General features: G+C 48.6%; 1 long non-coding RNA gene across 1 annotated transcript in view; it reads right to left on the reverse strand.

Annotated features, from left to right (window-relative positions):
- Positions 1 to 1,370: 1,370 nt before the first annotated feature.
- The window catches only part of LOC116280991 (uncharacterized), a 59,187-nt gene continuing 45,448 nt past the window's right edge, over positions 1,371 to 15,109 (reverse strand). Inside the window, exons 7-8 of the long non-coding RNA XR_012073710.1 lie at positions 9,654 to 9,738; positions 1,371 to 1,785 (exon numbers count right to left, since the gene is read on the reverse strand). This is a non-coding gene — a long non-coding RNA (uncharacterized lncRNA). The remainder of the gene's footprint in view (positions 1,786 to 9,653; positions 9,739 to 15,109) is intronic.

Genomic DNA, 15,109 nt, shown 5'->3' on the forward strand with positions numbered 1-15,109 from the left:
TCTTGTTTTAATGTTTTTTTTTTTATTGTAGCCCTTCTAAAAGGTGTGTAGTGGTTTCTCATTATGATTTTAATTTAGTGATTAATGATGCTAAGCATCTTTTCATGTGTTTATTTGCCATTTATATTTCTTCTGTGGTGAAGTGTATGTTCAAATACTTGCCCATTTAAAAGATTGAATTGTTTTCTTATTATTGAGTTTCAAGAGTTTTTTTAATATATTCTAGATTCAAGCCCTCTGTCAGATACAGGTTTGAAAAACATTTTCTCCCAGTCTGGGGCTTGTCTTTTCATTTTCTCAATAGTGCCTTTGGGAAAAAAAAAGAAAGAAAGAAAAAGTTTTTAATCTTGAGAAGTTCAGTTCGTCAACTTTTTCTTTTATGGGTTGTGTTTTGTGCCATATCTAAGAAATCCTATCCTAAGCCAAGTCACAAAGATTCTCTCCTATATTTTCTTCTTTTATACTAATAGCTTTTTTTTTCTTTTATACTTTTGCTCATATTTCTGTCTTTTTTATATTTTAATGTTTTACATTTAGGTCTATGATTCATGTTGAGTTATAGGCCACATTTTATTTTCTTTTTGCATATGGATGTCCAAATTTTCCATCACCATTTTTTTAAGGCTATCCTTTCTCCACTGAATTCCCTTTGCACTGACCACATGTGTGGATACACTTCTGCATTTCTGCCCTCTCTGTTGTGTTCCATTGTTATAAATGTCCATCCTTTCATCAGTTCTACTGTCTTGATGACTCTAGCCTGATGGTGATTCTTAAAATCAGGGAGTGTGAGTCCCGCCCAGTTGCACTGTTCTCCAAGGCCCTCCTCTTTCCTGTGTTCCAGGAGGCAGAAGCTGGACAAAGGGCTGAGGCCCTAATGTGGCCTTGCAGGCCCTTGTGATGCAAACCCCACTGGCTCCTCTGCTATCACGCTGCCTGTCAGAATGCTGACGCGCTTCTGTTCTCTGCTTTTACCCTGCAACGACAGCCCTTCCAGCCTCTGCCTACTCTTCCTGGAAGGCCATGCCTCCGCCCCGCCCCTCCGTTTCTTCTCCTGGTTAACTTGGATCCTCTTTCAAGGCTCAGCTAAGGCATACACACCTTCAGGACACCTTCCCTGACTTCCCAGGCTGGCCGAGTGCCTGGCTCCCTGCTTCCCTGCTCCCGCCCCCTCTATCTCAGCATCTGCCACAGTCAGTCGGTAGACACAGACGTGGCTGTCTCTTCCTCTACCACCAGCACCCCGGGGCACATAACGTGTCTACTTTAGCAGGTAGCGGGCTCCTCCCCGGGCCCAGCCCAGCACCTGGCACAACGCTGGTGCCAACACGTAGCTCTTGAATGAAGAGAATCGACGGCACTTTCCTCAGGGCCCACGTCAGCGGCAGTGGGAAGACGCCAAGCTCACAGCCCAGTCTGGAGAGGTGATCAACTTTCCACCACTTTCTCCTCCTCTCTCCTGGTGCTCTTGTCAGGAGCCTCTGGAGCCTCAGCTGGTAGGGAAGGATGTTCTGGAAGTTCTGACTCCTGAGGGAAAAGAACTTCTCCTAAAGAATAGGGCTCTCCTTAGGAGCACACAGGGCAACCAGGATGGCCTCCTCCACAGGCTCCCACGGAAGCAGCTCTGCACAGTGGCCAGAGTGTGGGCTGGAGCCAGCTACCCAAGCCTGAATCCAGGGGACTCGAACCCACTGCTGCCTTACTACCGGGGCATGTTACTCTCGTTCTCTGTGCCTCGGTTTCCTCATCTGTAAAATGGGAACAAAGTGCTTCTTCTTTGGGTTGCTGTAGGGATAAAATGAGTCAATATATGCATAAATAAATATATGTACATACTTAAATATATGCTTACTATAAATATGTAGAATACCCAATAAAGTTGGGTTGTTATCATTATCTGGGGACTGAGACACCCTTGATGTCCACTGCTGTCAAGGAAACACGTGAGCCCAGCTTTGTCCTCCCCAGGTCACCCTCGACGGGGGCAGGGGTCAAGGCCATCAGCTTCTCAGGGCAGCACTGCTGCTCCCAGGATCCATGTGCTGGGGAACAAGCCATGGCAGCCTTGGGAACAGACCACCCCTGCCTCAGTATCCCTGTGTGCCACTCCAGAGCCCGGCACTGTGGGAATCTGTGCCCAGTGGGGCCTGGGTGAGGGTTCAGACCTGGATGCCCTGGAGTTCTCAGACAGCAATGTGTCAGCTTCAAGGCCAGTACAATGGGACCTCTGCTAGACAGGGCAGGGGGAGCTCACTCGCAAGGGGACCCTGGGAAGCAGAGCCCTGTTTGCCCAGGAGGTTAGGTTTTCCTAAAGGAGGGGATCAAAAGAGCACCACTGACTATTCCAGGACAGAGCACAGAAGACAATCTAAAGGTGAGAGACACTGAGATCTAGAGGAAGGGCAGGGGGAGGTCATGGAGGCCAAAGAGGGGTTCAAGCCCCAGCTCCCTTTTCCTTTGTGAGTTATTTAACCTCCCTGAACCTTAGGCTCCTTAGAGGGTAATGGCACCTGCCCCTGCGACAGGGTGCCCATGCTGTAAGGAGCAAATGAGAGAGCAGGAGAGAACCCTGGTGTGTCCAGCCTTCCCCCGCAGATCTCAAGCCGCACACCTGGCTGTGTGCTCTACCCAGGGTGGGACAGAACATTCCTGGGAAACTCAGTCAGTGCAAAGGGGCCCAGAAGAAGAAAACAGCCCCTCGTTCTTGGAGTGCCTGCCCGCCTCCCGCAGCCCCTCACACCTGGGCTGCTGGTCGTGGGCCTGATTGGTAGCCCCACGAGGGAAGGGACAACCTCTTTCTTGCCCCATTGGTCCTGGCTGGACTTCCTGGTTCCTCGAGCCCCTCTCCTCCCAGCACCTCTCCCAGCCCCGGGTTGCTGAGGAGGGCAGCACCGATCAGGCTGCTGCCAGGCGGGGGAACCTCGCAGGGAGGAGTGGGTAGACAGCGCCTTTGCCAGAGCTTCGGGGAGGAGGGCAGGGCATTCTTTCGAGTCCATTCAGCCGCTCAGCTATTTCCTGCCCTGCTCCAGCACCCGGCATGCTCCACCTGCTCTTACTTAACCATTTCCTGTTTACCGCCTGCCTCCTGCAGCCTCCAAGTTCCACAGCAGCAGCCAGCAGCCCAGCCAGAGCCCCCCGGATAGACGGGTGGACGCCTGGACAACGAGGCCAGATGGCTACTCTCTGGATTGGCGGGGGGTGAGGGGCACCCTGGTCCTTCCTTTCAGGCAGTGCAATCAACCGCAGGGCTGGAAAGCACAGCTCGGCTTCCCCAGGGTTAGGACATGGGTCCGAGAGGAAAAAGAGGACCCTTCCCGGGCCCCGGCTGACTCATGGCAGTGTTAGTCACCCCTCACAAGAATCAGCCATGTCCTCTAGTAGCCTCCTCTTTCCTAGGGGCCCCCTTCCCCGTGGCTGCCTGCCTGAAGCTTGTCTCCCAGCCTCCCCCACCCACAGCCACACAGTTCAGACAGACATGAGAGCCCCCACGGTCCTTTCCACCTACAAGGTTCCTCTGTGACACCGACTTCCTGCAGGAGAAATCTTCGGGAGTGCTTAATTACAGATTTGGGGGCAAAGACTTGGTACCAATCTCAATATCACCCCTTTCTCTCTCTCTAGCTTGGGCAAATTAAGTACCCATTTGGACCCCAGCTGGGTTGTTTTTTTTTTCTCCAGGGAGTAATACTATTACCTATCTCTTAGGACTATTGTGACAATGCTGTCATATCATGTATGTGAAAGTTTCTGGGACTCATGGTATTGACTACTATGATTATAAAGAGATAAAAGAAAAAAAATTTCTTTATATATAGCATTTTTTGAAAAACGGTGAGAAATCCTTTGCTTCCTTGCCCCTAAGGGCTGACATAGAACAAAATAAAAGAAAGTGAGAGGTCTTCTCATCATCCAGTATCCACTGGCTGTAGAAATTGTCCCCCAGCCCCAAACATGGAGGCATGTATGGGGTGGACAGGGAGGAGCAGGACCACTGCAGCGAGAACCGTGGCTCCATGTGAGGACGTGAAAAGGCTAGAAAGCTGCAGATACACCCTGAGAACGCATCATCCCTGGACACATGGAAGCCCACTTGAGGCCACCTCTCAAACACAGATCCCCACACCCCCACTGACCCCAGCCTCTTCTCTCTTCTTTTTCTCAACTCTGGCACTGTTGACACTTCGGCCAGGATAATCTCTTGATATGGGGCCATTCTGTGCATTGGAAGATGTTTAGCAGCATCTCCAAGTGAGACACGCTAAATGCCAGTAACATTCCCCTCCCCCTGCCAGTTATGACAACCAAAAATTACTCCAGATATTGCCAAATGCCCCAGGTTGGGGAAAGGGACAGGAATCACCTCCCTGCCTCCAGGGAGAACCGCTGCTCTAAAGAAAGGCTATGGGCAGTAGAAAGGAGCCCCTTGGTCCTCCACAGGGCCATCCTCCATCTCCCTGAATGCCCCTGGGCCTTCCTCCCCACCTCCCCACCACCCCAGGCCTGACTGGGGATGTCCCCCTCAACATTCATTGGAAGAATCAATGCCAGTTCCCCGGCAAATGACCACTCGAAGTCAGCCTCCAAGTGCAGGCAGCCCGCTGCACCTCGGGAAGGCAGCCTGGCCCAGCTGGTGGCAATTAGTGGATGGGCTGACTCAGTAAGAAAGACCAGTGCTGGGCCAGGGAGTGATCAGTGGAGGAGTCTGGGGGCTGAAAGAGGAAGCCAGTGCCTCAGAGATGAGCCAGGGGTGGCGGGCGCAAGGCAGAGGCAAGGCCACAGGTGGTGTGCGTGGGCACTGACCTGGGCACTTTCTGCTTGGTCAGCAGCCCACCCCTGGGAGGCCATCAAGAGCTGAAAGGGAGCTCAGAGCCCCAGCTGTTAGATACTGACTCCCAAGGACTCTGAAAGTCCAGCCTGGCCAGACACCCAACATCCAGTGGACCCAGGCTGGTCACCTTTGGAGCCTCACACAGGGCTGGGGGCTGGGGGCATGAAGCTTCCAGTGCAACGGGTTCTATAAGTTCCAGCAAAGGGATGGAGGAGAGCCCTAAGAAGAAGGTGTGGAGGGGGAATGGGCAGGCTTCACAAAGGAGGTGTCTTTGGAGCCAGTTTTGTCAGATGAAGAGTTCTCCAGGCAAACCAAAGGAGGAAGGGCCTTCAGGGAAAGGGTGTACAGTCCATGCACAGGCTAGGACTGCCCAAAGAACAGGGAAGGCCATAGCTCCATGGGGCTGGTGTCAGGCCCCTGGTGGGCATCACGGTCTAGACCTTTAGCAATGGGAAGGGGTGGGATGAGTCTGTGAGTTTCTCCCATAGGAGAGTGGCTGATGACCATGCAGAGGATGGGCAGTTTGACTTTGCCTCCCTCCTCGCCTATCTCACCACTGAAGTTCACATCACCTTGATGCCTAAGTCAAGCTATCCTGGTGTGAACAAGCTGGCCATTGTTCCAGCAAGAAATGAACCCAAGTATACCTTGGCCCTGGCCAGTTCCTTGGGATAGACACTGAGGCACCCCCTTGCCCTGCCCCGCAAGAGAATGAGGTAGCAGTCACCTGGCCAAGACCCGAGGCAGGAGACGGGAAATAAGAGTGTTTGAGACAGGGGCTGAACATCTTACTTTCACTGAGTACTGATCACTCCTCGTGATTGGTGATGGGGGTTAATCTTCTCCATCCTCACTTATGCACTGGCCCACTGGGGCCAAACCTCTCCTCCAGCCGTTCGGGAAAGTCACCAGCCCTCAATCACCCCAGGTCAGGGAGAAGATCAAAGAGAGCCAGGGTACCCAGGGCCCAGCCCCTGCCGGAGGAGCCTCCTCCCTCCTGCCCTGCCCCCGTGGGTCTGTCCTGTACCACTCAGTCCCAGGGAAGGGCTGGAACAGTTTCCATTTCCAGCATGTCTGGGCCTCTCCTTTCTTGCCCAGGTAGGACTTCTGGGAAAACCTAGAACAGCTGGGCGGGCTTTTCAGGACTGGCTGATCTCATGCATCCTTTTCTTCAGAGGACCGCAAAGCCTTTTTACAAGAAATAGGGGTTGTGCCAGCTGTGCAAGGACCCAAAGAAGAAGGATCACATACCAAGGTGGTGGCAGCTTTGTTAGTGGAATAGATATTTCCCTCCAAGGGAAGCAAAACAACAGAATCCAAAAGCTGAAATTGCATCCCTAATAAAAATTATTTGAGGTTAAAACAGGAGTTACCTTTCTATGGAAATCTATACAAACCTAGTAAGTACACAGTAAGAGGGGTGTGTGTGTGTGTGTGTGTGTTGCAGAGAGTGGGTGGAATAGAACAAGATGCGACACTCACTGTCCCTCCATCTGTTTTCTACGGTGACAGACTGCTGACAGCACCTCCAACATGAAAATCTTCCCCCTAAGACTCTGCACCTTCTCCTCCTCTGTGCTCAGCAAGACCCAGATCCCCCACTTGATAGAAAACAGCCACTTTATGCCACCTATCCTCTTGATGGATACCTATCCTTTTGATAGACACCTTTATATCCTCTCTAAAAGATGAGGTCAGGGGAGGGGGAGGGTATAGCTCAGTGGTAGAGTGCATGCTTAGCATGCACAAGATCCGGGGTTCAGTCCCCAGCACCTCCATTAAATAAATAAATAGGTAAACCTAATAAGTAACTCCTTGCTCCAAAATAAAAAAAAAAAATTGGGATGTTCTTCTGGTCACCCTTCCTTTCCCACAGACCCTTACCACCTCAATGCTTTGCTCCCTGTCCCACTGACTACTCCCACCCATATTACATGCCATCATCACCACCAGATTAACCTTCCTAAAATACTGCTTCAATTGTTCACCCATCCTTGTCCAAAGCACATTGTCCAAAACCCCTACCAAAGCACTCAGGACCCTCCACAACCTGATCTTCCACCTCTGGTCCTTCCCAGCATGAAGTCTCCTCTAGAAATTTCACTGTCTGCTCCTCATTGCCTTGTGTGCCTTGAACCTTCCTCCCTCTCTACACTTCCAGATCCTTCCCCTCTATCCTTAGGAACCGGCTCTGCCAGGAAGCCTTCCCATCATCAGCCCCCATGCACTGAGTCTGTTACCTAGGAGATCATGTTACCTCCTTGAGTTTAAATCCAGAACTCTCCCTTCTCCAAAGGCCTCATTATCTGTACTTCTCATTCTCACTCTATCCTTACTCACACATTGCCTGGGCTGTGAGCTGTCTCCCCAAAGAAATTGGGTTGCCAGATTTAGCAAAGAAAAATACAGGATTCCCATTTAAATTTGAATTTTAAATAAGCAGTAACAAAAAAGTTTTAGTTTAAGTGTATCCCATGTAATATTAGAACATACTTACACTAAACATGTACTTGCTATTTATCTGAAATTCATATTTAACTGGGCATCCTGTGTTTTCTCTGGCAACTCAACAAAGAAAGCATAAGCCCTTGTTTGGTGCTTTCCCTTGGGGTCTGACACTCAGAGGCGTTCTTCAGGACCTGTGTTGCTGATTGATTCCTTTTATATTCAGTAGCGAATCACCAGATTTGATCTACTGTGGGCCCCAAGACCCAGAGTCCATTTAAATACCTTTGATCCAGTCTGAACATCTGTAATAAGCACAAAGCAGGCCACCTGTGAGAATGCCTCTTCCTCTACTTCCTCATTTTCCCTTTAAACGTTTGTCCTCAAAACTGCACTGGCAGCAGATGGGTTTTAGGTAATAAAACTGAGTGTTTCTTGCTAACCAATGAACGCAGAAGCCCTGGAGCCAATCTGCCTGACTTCCAAGCTCAAATCAACTGCATCGTGGCTGGGAGACCGCAAGCAATGATTTAGCATTTCCAGGCTTCAATTTCCCCTTCTGTACATTGGGGATAATCATGTTGTCTACCTTAGAGGGTTGCAGTGGGAATTAAATGAGATAGTGCACAGAAATTGGTGAACACACCAACTCTTATGTAGAAGGCTCTCAATAAACGTGTGCAGACATTGTAATGATTATCTAAGTCTGTGTGTGGCTGTTGGCATCAGCACCATCTCCTCTGGGGCCTCTTTCTGTAGCTGCTAAGCTATCAGGGTGAAGCCCACAACGGTGGCCAGTATGTGAATGTGCAGAAGCCCCAGAGCTGTGGTCATCACAGAGGCGGGTCATCCAGGGGAGAAAAGAGGTTTTTGCTGGGGATGTCCTATTTTACGTGGGGTGGGGTGGATTACAGTGGCTTCCTTCCACTAAGAGTGCAGGCTGTCCCCACTTCTCCAATTACATTGCAAACCATTACTGTCCTTTTTGAGGCTTCCTAAAGAATGGGTCTCACCTCTTTAAAAGAATGGTAAGAGCTTCTGTCTTCTGTAAGAAAAAGGCTGCCAGGCTCAAGACACCACCGGATGTGGACAGAGGAAGAGCTACCATTGCTTAGGATTCCAAGGGGAACCTCAGGGTCTCCGAGGAGACACCTCCCACACCCAGATCTTTCCACAGCCTGTGACCCAGCCTCCTAGACCTCCAGCTCTCCTGAACCGCAGCATGGCTGGGGTACCATGGGCCTTTTGAAGGAACTCTAGGTCAACTCAACAGAAGTCGAACCCCTAAAGGATCAATTTGTTGAGTGCTAACTCTTTGAATTCACTAATTTCACTAATTTCACCAAAACTTCTTGAATACTTGAGTATATGTTGAAGGTATTTTTCTAAACAGCAATTTAAGAAATATTCAATTTGTCAAGAGCTCAGAGACCTGAAATGATTTAGTGTTCTTATAAATATGTTCATGAATATATTTATAAGAAATATATTTGTAAAGAATGTATCAAATTGAATAGAATATATTCTTAATGCAGTTACTAACACATTCAGGCAGAGCACAAGCAGGTGTTCATGAAGAACATATTCACTGAGTATATTTCAGAAAATTATTGTTTTAAACAATTTTGGTAAATTGACAAATTTGGTAAATTCAAAGAATGGGTGAACTAATTCCTGAGTACCTTGGCTTTCAGAGAACCAGCCTGCTTCTCATGAGAGATAATCACCTTCTCCCTTCTTGTCATTTATTTACAATTTGATTCTGAAGGCTTTTAAAACAGTGGTTCACAAACATGAATGTGCATTAGAATCACTTTACAGCTTGGCTGGACTGCTGATTCTTGGACTACTGTCCTGGGAATTCTGATTCTAGGTGGGATGGGACCCAGGAATCAGACGGTCCCAAGGTCACTCAGATGCCAGTGGACCCTACACCTCACTTTGAGAATCAGTTTCAGGGTGTTGGGGAAATGGTCGATCATGAAGAGTTACTGTGATATTCTTAGAATTTTGTTTCTTTTTTTAGAGTGCTTTACAATTACACCTAACATGAACAGTAAATTTGTAAAATAATAAAATCACTTGTATCCCACCATTCTAACACAATTATCTTTTTTCAAACAGCCTTCAGTATGAATGTATACTTTACAGATTGCCAGAATATATATACTTATTTATATTCTACCTTCCCCATTTACTACCAGGGAAGAAACATTTCCCACCATTCTGCCGAGGCATTATCACAGTCATTTCTAATGGATGTCTCATATACCACGTACAGATTTGCTGTCATTTGCTCAGCCGGTCCTCTAATCTTTTACATCTCCTATGTGCTAAGTTGTTTCCAATTTTTAGCAGCAGCGAACATCTTCAAACATACCGGTTTTTGTTTCTGTCAAATAATCTCCTTAGAATTCATGTCCAGGACTGGTGTTAGTGGTGTGGTGGGAATCTATAGTCATTTCCTGCAGTGAGAGCAGAATAGAAATAAGGTCCAAAGGCTATTCCTAGGATGACACGAAAAGTGAATATTGTCATCCTTCATCAAGTCGTTCATGTAGATTCCTAGGAATTAAGCATTACAGTTAGTTTTACAGATCAATTTAAGGTCAGGTCGTTGAAGAAGTTGGACAGGTAAGGGTTCTTAGCTTCTTAGAGCATTATGATCTCAGTGCAGCACGTACTGGGAAGTCCTGAGACACCATAGGTACTTAATGAGCCCCAGTATTCGATGCATAGTAAAGATACAGCACTTAGCTCATTAGCAGCCTGGCATAATTGAATTGCATCATTAACACTCCTTGCCACACCACCCAAAGCGTCTAGGTAATATCCAGAGAAATCCCATTGAGCTCCAAGACCTTGGGAATGGTGGAGCCAACTCCCCCAGTCCTCATTCTGCCCAGTCCCCAGCTATTCCGCCAGTAGAAGATGGAAGTGGAGGTCAGGGAGTAATGGAGACCATTAGCCAAGTCTCACTTCCTGTTTAGAGCTGCTGTTGTAACTGTGTGCTGAGAACAAGGGAAACCAGGAGGAACAATCTGGTTGACCTCCAGATGTGCAACATAAAGTGGTTATTCTGATTTCGCTTCCATGAACACAGGATCTTTGTCTGCCACAAATAGTTGTCTATTGAGTAAATGAATAGATGGCCTTTGCCTAGCCTCATAGACCCCTCAGGCTCCCTGTCTCCCAGGCTGTCTCTCCCTGATGTGCTCTGTAGGGGGCACTCTCACTATGGCCTTTGCTGCACCCAACCCCTGGGATATGGGCACTGCTGATCTTGGATTTATTTATCTCCTTGATCTGACCCCTTGGAAGCTGTCAATAGGGCTCACTCTCCGCAGGTTTTGGGGGCCTGACAAAAGGCAGGTAGATGAGTGCATCAAGCACAAACTGTGCAGTCTGTTTAGCTGGTTGCCCACTATAGCAGCTCTGGAGTCTCCTTTTGTGAAGCATCATGGGAGCATCTTCTGCCTGGAAACTGGAGCCCAGGTTCTTCTTCCCCGGCTTTCTCCATCTCCCTCTAGCCTACTCGAGTTTTTCCTCCCTGACTGCCCAAGCAGCATCTCTCTGCAGGTCTCCTCTTCTGCGATCTGGCTACTCCAGCTAGGAAGTCAGCTTGTAAACTCAAAACCAAGGGCATGCTTCCTTTGCCTGTCCTCTGCCTCCTCCCAGGCCTAGGATCTCTATGAGCCTCATGCGGGACACCTAAAGCCCCCATTCAGGAATCTGTTCAACAGATGTTAAAGGTGGAGCCCTGGTCCCACCAACCGCAGACCATTCATTCAAGTGGGGAACACGGCTGGCTGGGAAGCCACCTGCATTCCACCCTGCACCTCCCCTTCCTGGAATTCTGAATCTCAGGTAAAAAGTAGAGAGGAGTGCTTCCTGTCCCAGCCCAGCTGTCAAGAGATGAGCTGGAGAAGGCTGCCTGGATCCAGTCGGCCCAGCTGGAGGCCCAGACAGACACCTCCTAGTTCCCACGCTCAGGCAGCAGGCCTAAAGCAGAACTGGTTTCATAATCTCACCTCTGCCAGTGCTTTTTGCATAATGATCTGCTACTTGGTTCCCACATCACAATCATAGTATTTATCTATGCAAAACAGCACCTTGTTAAAAAAAAAAAAGAAAGAAAGAAAGAAAGAAAGAAAGAAGAAAACACACCACTGTTGGCCCAACCCTTCATTAGAGTGTAATGCACCAGCCCGGGGCACACCCAGGGTGGAACCAGCACCCAGGCTGGTGCTCCTCACACTAGCTCTGTCCTCACGCCCCCTGAGTGAGCTGTGCTGCTCCCCCAGTCTGTGCAGTGGGAGATGACAGAGGAGCCCTTTGGGACCAAGAGGTGGGTCCATGGCGGCGGTTGGGGGGGGGGTCCCTACCTCCAAGAGACCTTCTTCCAGCGCAATATTATCTCTAAACCCCTTCCTATTGTTTTCAGCCTAATCTGTATAGTGCTTGCTGACTACTGACCTATTTTTACTTTTGTTTCTCATTACAGTCAAATCTCCAGGAGAGAAAGAACCATGTTACTTTTTTTTTTTTTTAGGGTTTAAACCAGTGCTTGACACACAGTAGGCCCTCACTGATTTTGGCCCTCATTTATTTCTGGAATGCCTGATTTCATTTTTTACTTCATAATAGTAAATTCCATGCTTGTTTTTCTGCCAAACTATTCCCGCACACCACCCCCTTTTGTTTCCTTAAACAATCCTTTCAATCCCTAACCCCCCAGGTCTTAGAAATCATAGTTAAAATGCCTTCATTTTGAACAATAATGTAATGGTTTTTGTATTACTCAAATGATCTCAATTTATTGTGTACTGTTTAAGATATACAGAAAGGAAATAAAGAAAAACACAACAGCCCTGTCCTCACCAATCAACCCCCGCCTCAAAGTATCACTTTTACAGTTGAAGCCCCCAGGCTATCCTGACACCATTGGCCGCTCCTCCCTCCTCCCCTTCAGAGGACCCTACATCCCAAATTTGGCAACAATCTGAAATTTTTACAGTCTGTATATTAGGCTTGCCATTGGGTAAAGGTTAACATTATTTTCCTTCTGAAGCTATTTTTTTTTCTTGCTGTTTGAGTTTAGGGGACAACATGTACAGAACAGGACACAGGACACCCTGCAAGCCGAGGTCAGACCTGTGTTCTCAGCCTCAGCTCCACCCGTGCGCCACACCAGCTCTGTGCCCCAGTTTCTCTATGTGTAAAATGGCACTAATAATATCTGTCTCTTCCCCACTCCTCAGAGTGTGCAGATGAGTGAGATAAATGTAAAGTGCTCGGAGCATCAATCAAGGAAGAGAGGCAAATGATGGGAGGCAGGATAGTCAGAGGTCAGAGGCCATACACTGAGGTTTGCCCAAGATACCCACACTTGACTGACCAGTGGAGGCCTCCCAGGTCAGGTGATGGTGTGGTGGAAGACAGTGGCAGCCAGGTAGGTAAAAGAGTTTACTAACACAGATGTTATCTGTGATGCAGAAGATGTCACTGTCATCGGAAAATATTCCCACATGTGCTAAGCGCTTTCAGCACTCAAGCGAGACAGGTGATTCAGCAGACTGATGATGCCGACAAGAGCAGCTTATGGGAGCAGATGTGGCTCCCATCTTGGAACCTCTGGGATTCACTGCAAATTCCAGACACCCATCCTGTGGCTAGTATTATTCCAGACAGTAGCCCTAGAGAAATCCCCAAGAGGTGGGCTGAAGGGAGAACTGGAGGCTTGGAATTCCAACATGGGGGGGCCACGATTTGCTGGGGCTAGAACTGGAAAACAAGGCCATTACTGGGGACTTTCCTGGGGGAGAAGAAGGAATCCCTGGCTCACAAAGGCTGAGATGGCCAAGTTCTAGACTGAGCTCAGCCTCTTACTATCCATGTGACTTTGACTGAGCCATTTCATCTCTCAGGGCCTCAGGTTCCTCATTTGTAACACAAGGAGTTGGGTTGAATTACCTCTAAGGTCCCACCACATTTACATCCTGAAGACAGTATCAGAGGTCAGGGAAGAGACCAACATCGGAATATTCCTAAATGTAATGCTCAAAGCCACCTGAACACAGTAGAATGTGGATGAGAACTTGTGCTGGGGAACTATCAGAACAAGCTGTCCAGCCCTGCTTCCCACAGCCACACACAGCATCCTGACCTCAATGCCCTGACTGTCAGAGTATGAGCCAGTGAAGTCCAAGTTGGGCAACTCGATTCTGGGTCTAGTGCTTCTGCTGGCTGTAACTTCAGGCAAGGCAGTTTTTTTGCCTTGCCTGTGTCCTCATCTCTAATCATCTTTGCCTCCTCCTTGCCCCACGAGGAAGCTGTGAGAATTCACTGAGTAATGTGCATAAAGCACTCAGCTTGCAAGGAGTGAAGAGTCCCACATAAACAGAAGATGATGATGCTTGTTGTGACAGCTGTTTGATTCCCTTTGCTCTTCCCCAGCCCTTCATTTGCTGCTGCCGGAAACCAACCTGTCATGAGTCACCACTGTCTTGTTCTCAAGGTCGGTTCAGAGAATTCCCCTTGAGCATCGAGTTCATGTCTAGCCTCGTGGCCAGATGGCAAGACATCAGAGAAAAAGGCTGAGAAAACATGATGCCAAACTTCCCTAACACCTGATTTCATTTTGCTTTTTACCCACTAGACTGTGGGTTTCATAAAGGCAGGGGCATCTGGACTACCATGCTGCCCAAGCTCAGGGGGCACCATTGGCCAGCATTCAGTAAACATTGGTTGAATAATGAATGAAGGAAAGGCACAAACTGCCCAGATGAGATTTGGGTGAAAGGAAGGAAACTAATATTTTTTTAATGTGCACCCTGTGCCAAGAGTGTTTTATATTTTTATTTCATTTGTTCCTCTCCACAGCCTGTGGAATCAAAATTATTCTCCCACTTTATGGTTGGGCAAACTGAGGCTCAAACATGAAGTAGTTCACCAAGGTCTCATGCTATGTCTGTAGTACATGTTGCATTTGAACCTCCAGGACTGTCTGGCCAAATTCCAGCCACAGTGCCTTGAATGGGCGTGGGATGCAGGCAGCCCCTTGCACCAAGATAAGCTGAGACACTTTCTTCAACAGGTGTTTGATCTGGACCAGCCAAGCAAACAAGTACAAATGGCCCAGACGGGCCCAGATGGCCCTGGTTCCTATAGGACTTGGCTTGGCTTGGCTTGTCACGGACCAGCAGGGTAGCAGCGTGGGAAGGGTGCTGCCTGTGAGCAAGAGGAAGGCCTTATCAAAGCAGCCTCTTGGGCAGCACATGCTGGCTGAGAAAGAACTCATGTTTCAGGAGGTTCTCAAACCTCTCGGGGGAGCCAGTGGAGCCTGGGCTGTCCTTTCTCCCTTCCTTTTTGCCTATTTTTACTCCCTACACTCCCATCACGAATGAACACCCCAAACCCCTGATACAAGGTTTCCCTGGCAAATACACAGACACACAGTGTATTTCTCCTTTACCAGTGAAACTCCTTGCTACTAACAAGCAAGAACACGGGCAATACAAATGACTGAAGAACACTGGGCCATCACTCACCACTCCCTGCTGGGACGTTTTCCTGGCGTGTGCAGCACTGGCCTGGCTGCCCAGCCCTGTGGACTGACCAGGCTCAGCCCATCCGTTTCTCAGCTTTGTTGACTTTCATTAGTCCCTTGATACAGGAGCAATAATCTCTGGTCTGATATCAGAAGGGACTTGTGCTTTTAAACACCTGCAAGGGGCCTGTTTGAGTGCGTGGTCCTTAGAAAAGCCCGTGAGGGGCAGTGTGTATTTGCTCAGGCCGACAGCACTTGTAAAGGAATTACTGGTGGTTGAGAGACAC

The sequence above is a fragment of the Vicugna pacos genome, chromosome 6 (assembly GCF_048564905.1).
Source record: "Vicugna pacos chromosome 6, VicPac4, whole genome shotgun sequence".
NCBI classification, from domain to species: Eukaryota; Metazoa; Chordata; class Mammalia; order Artiodactyla; family Camelidae; genus Vicugna; species Vicugna pacos.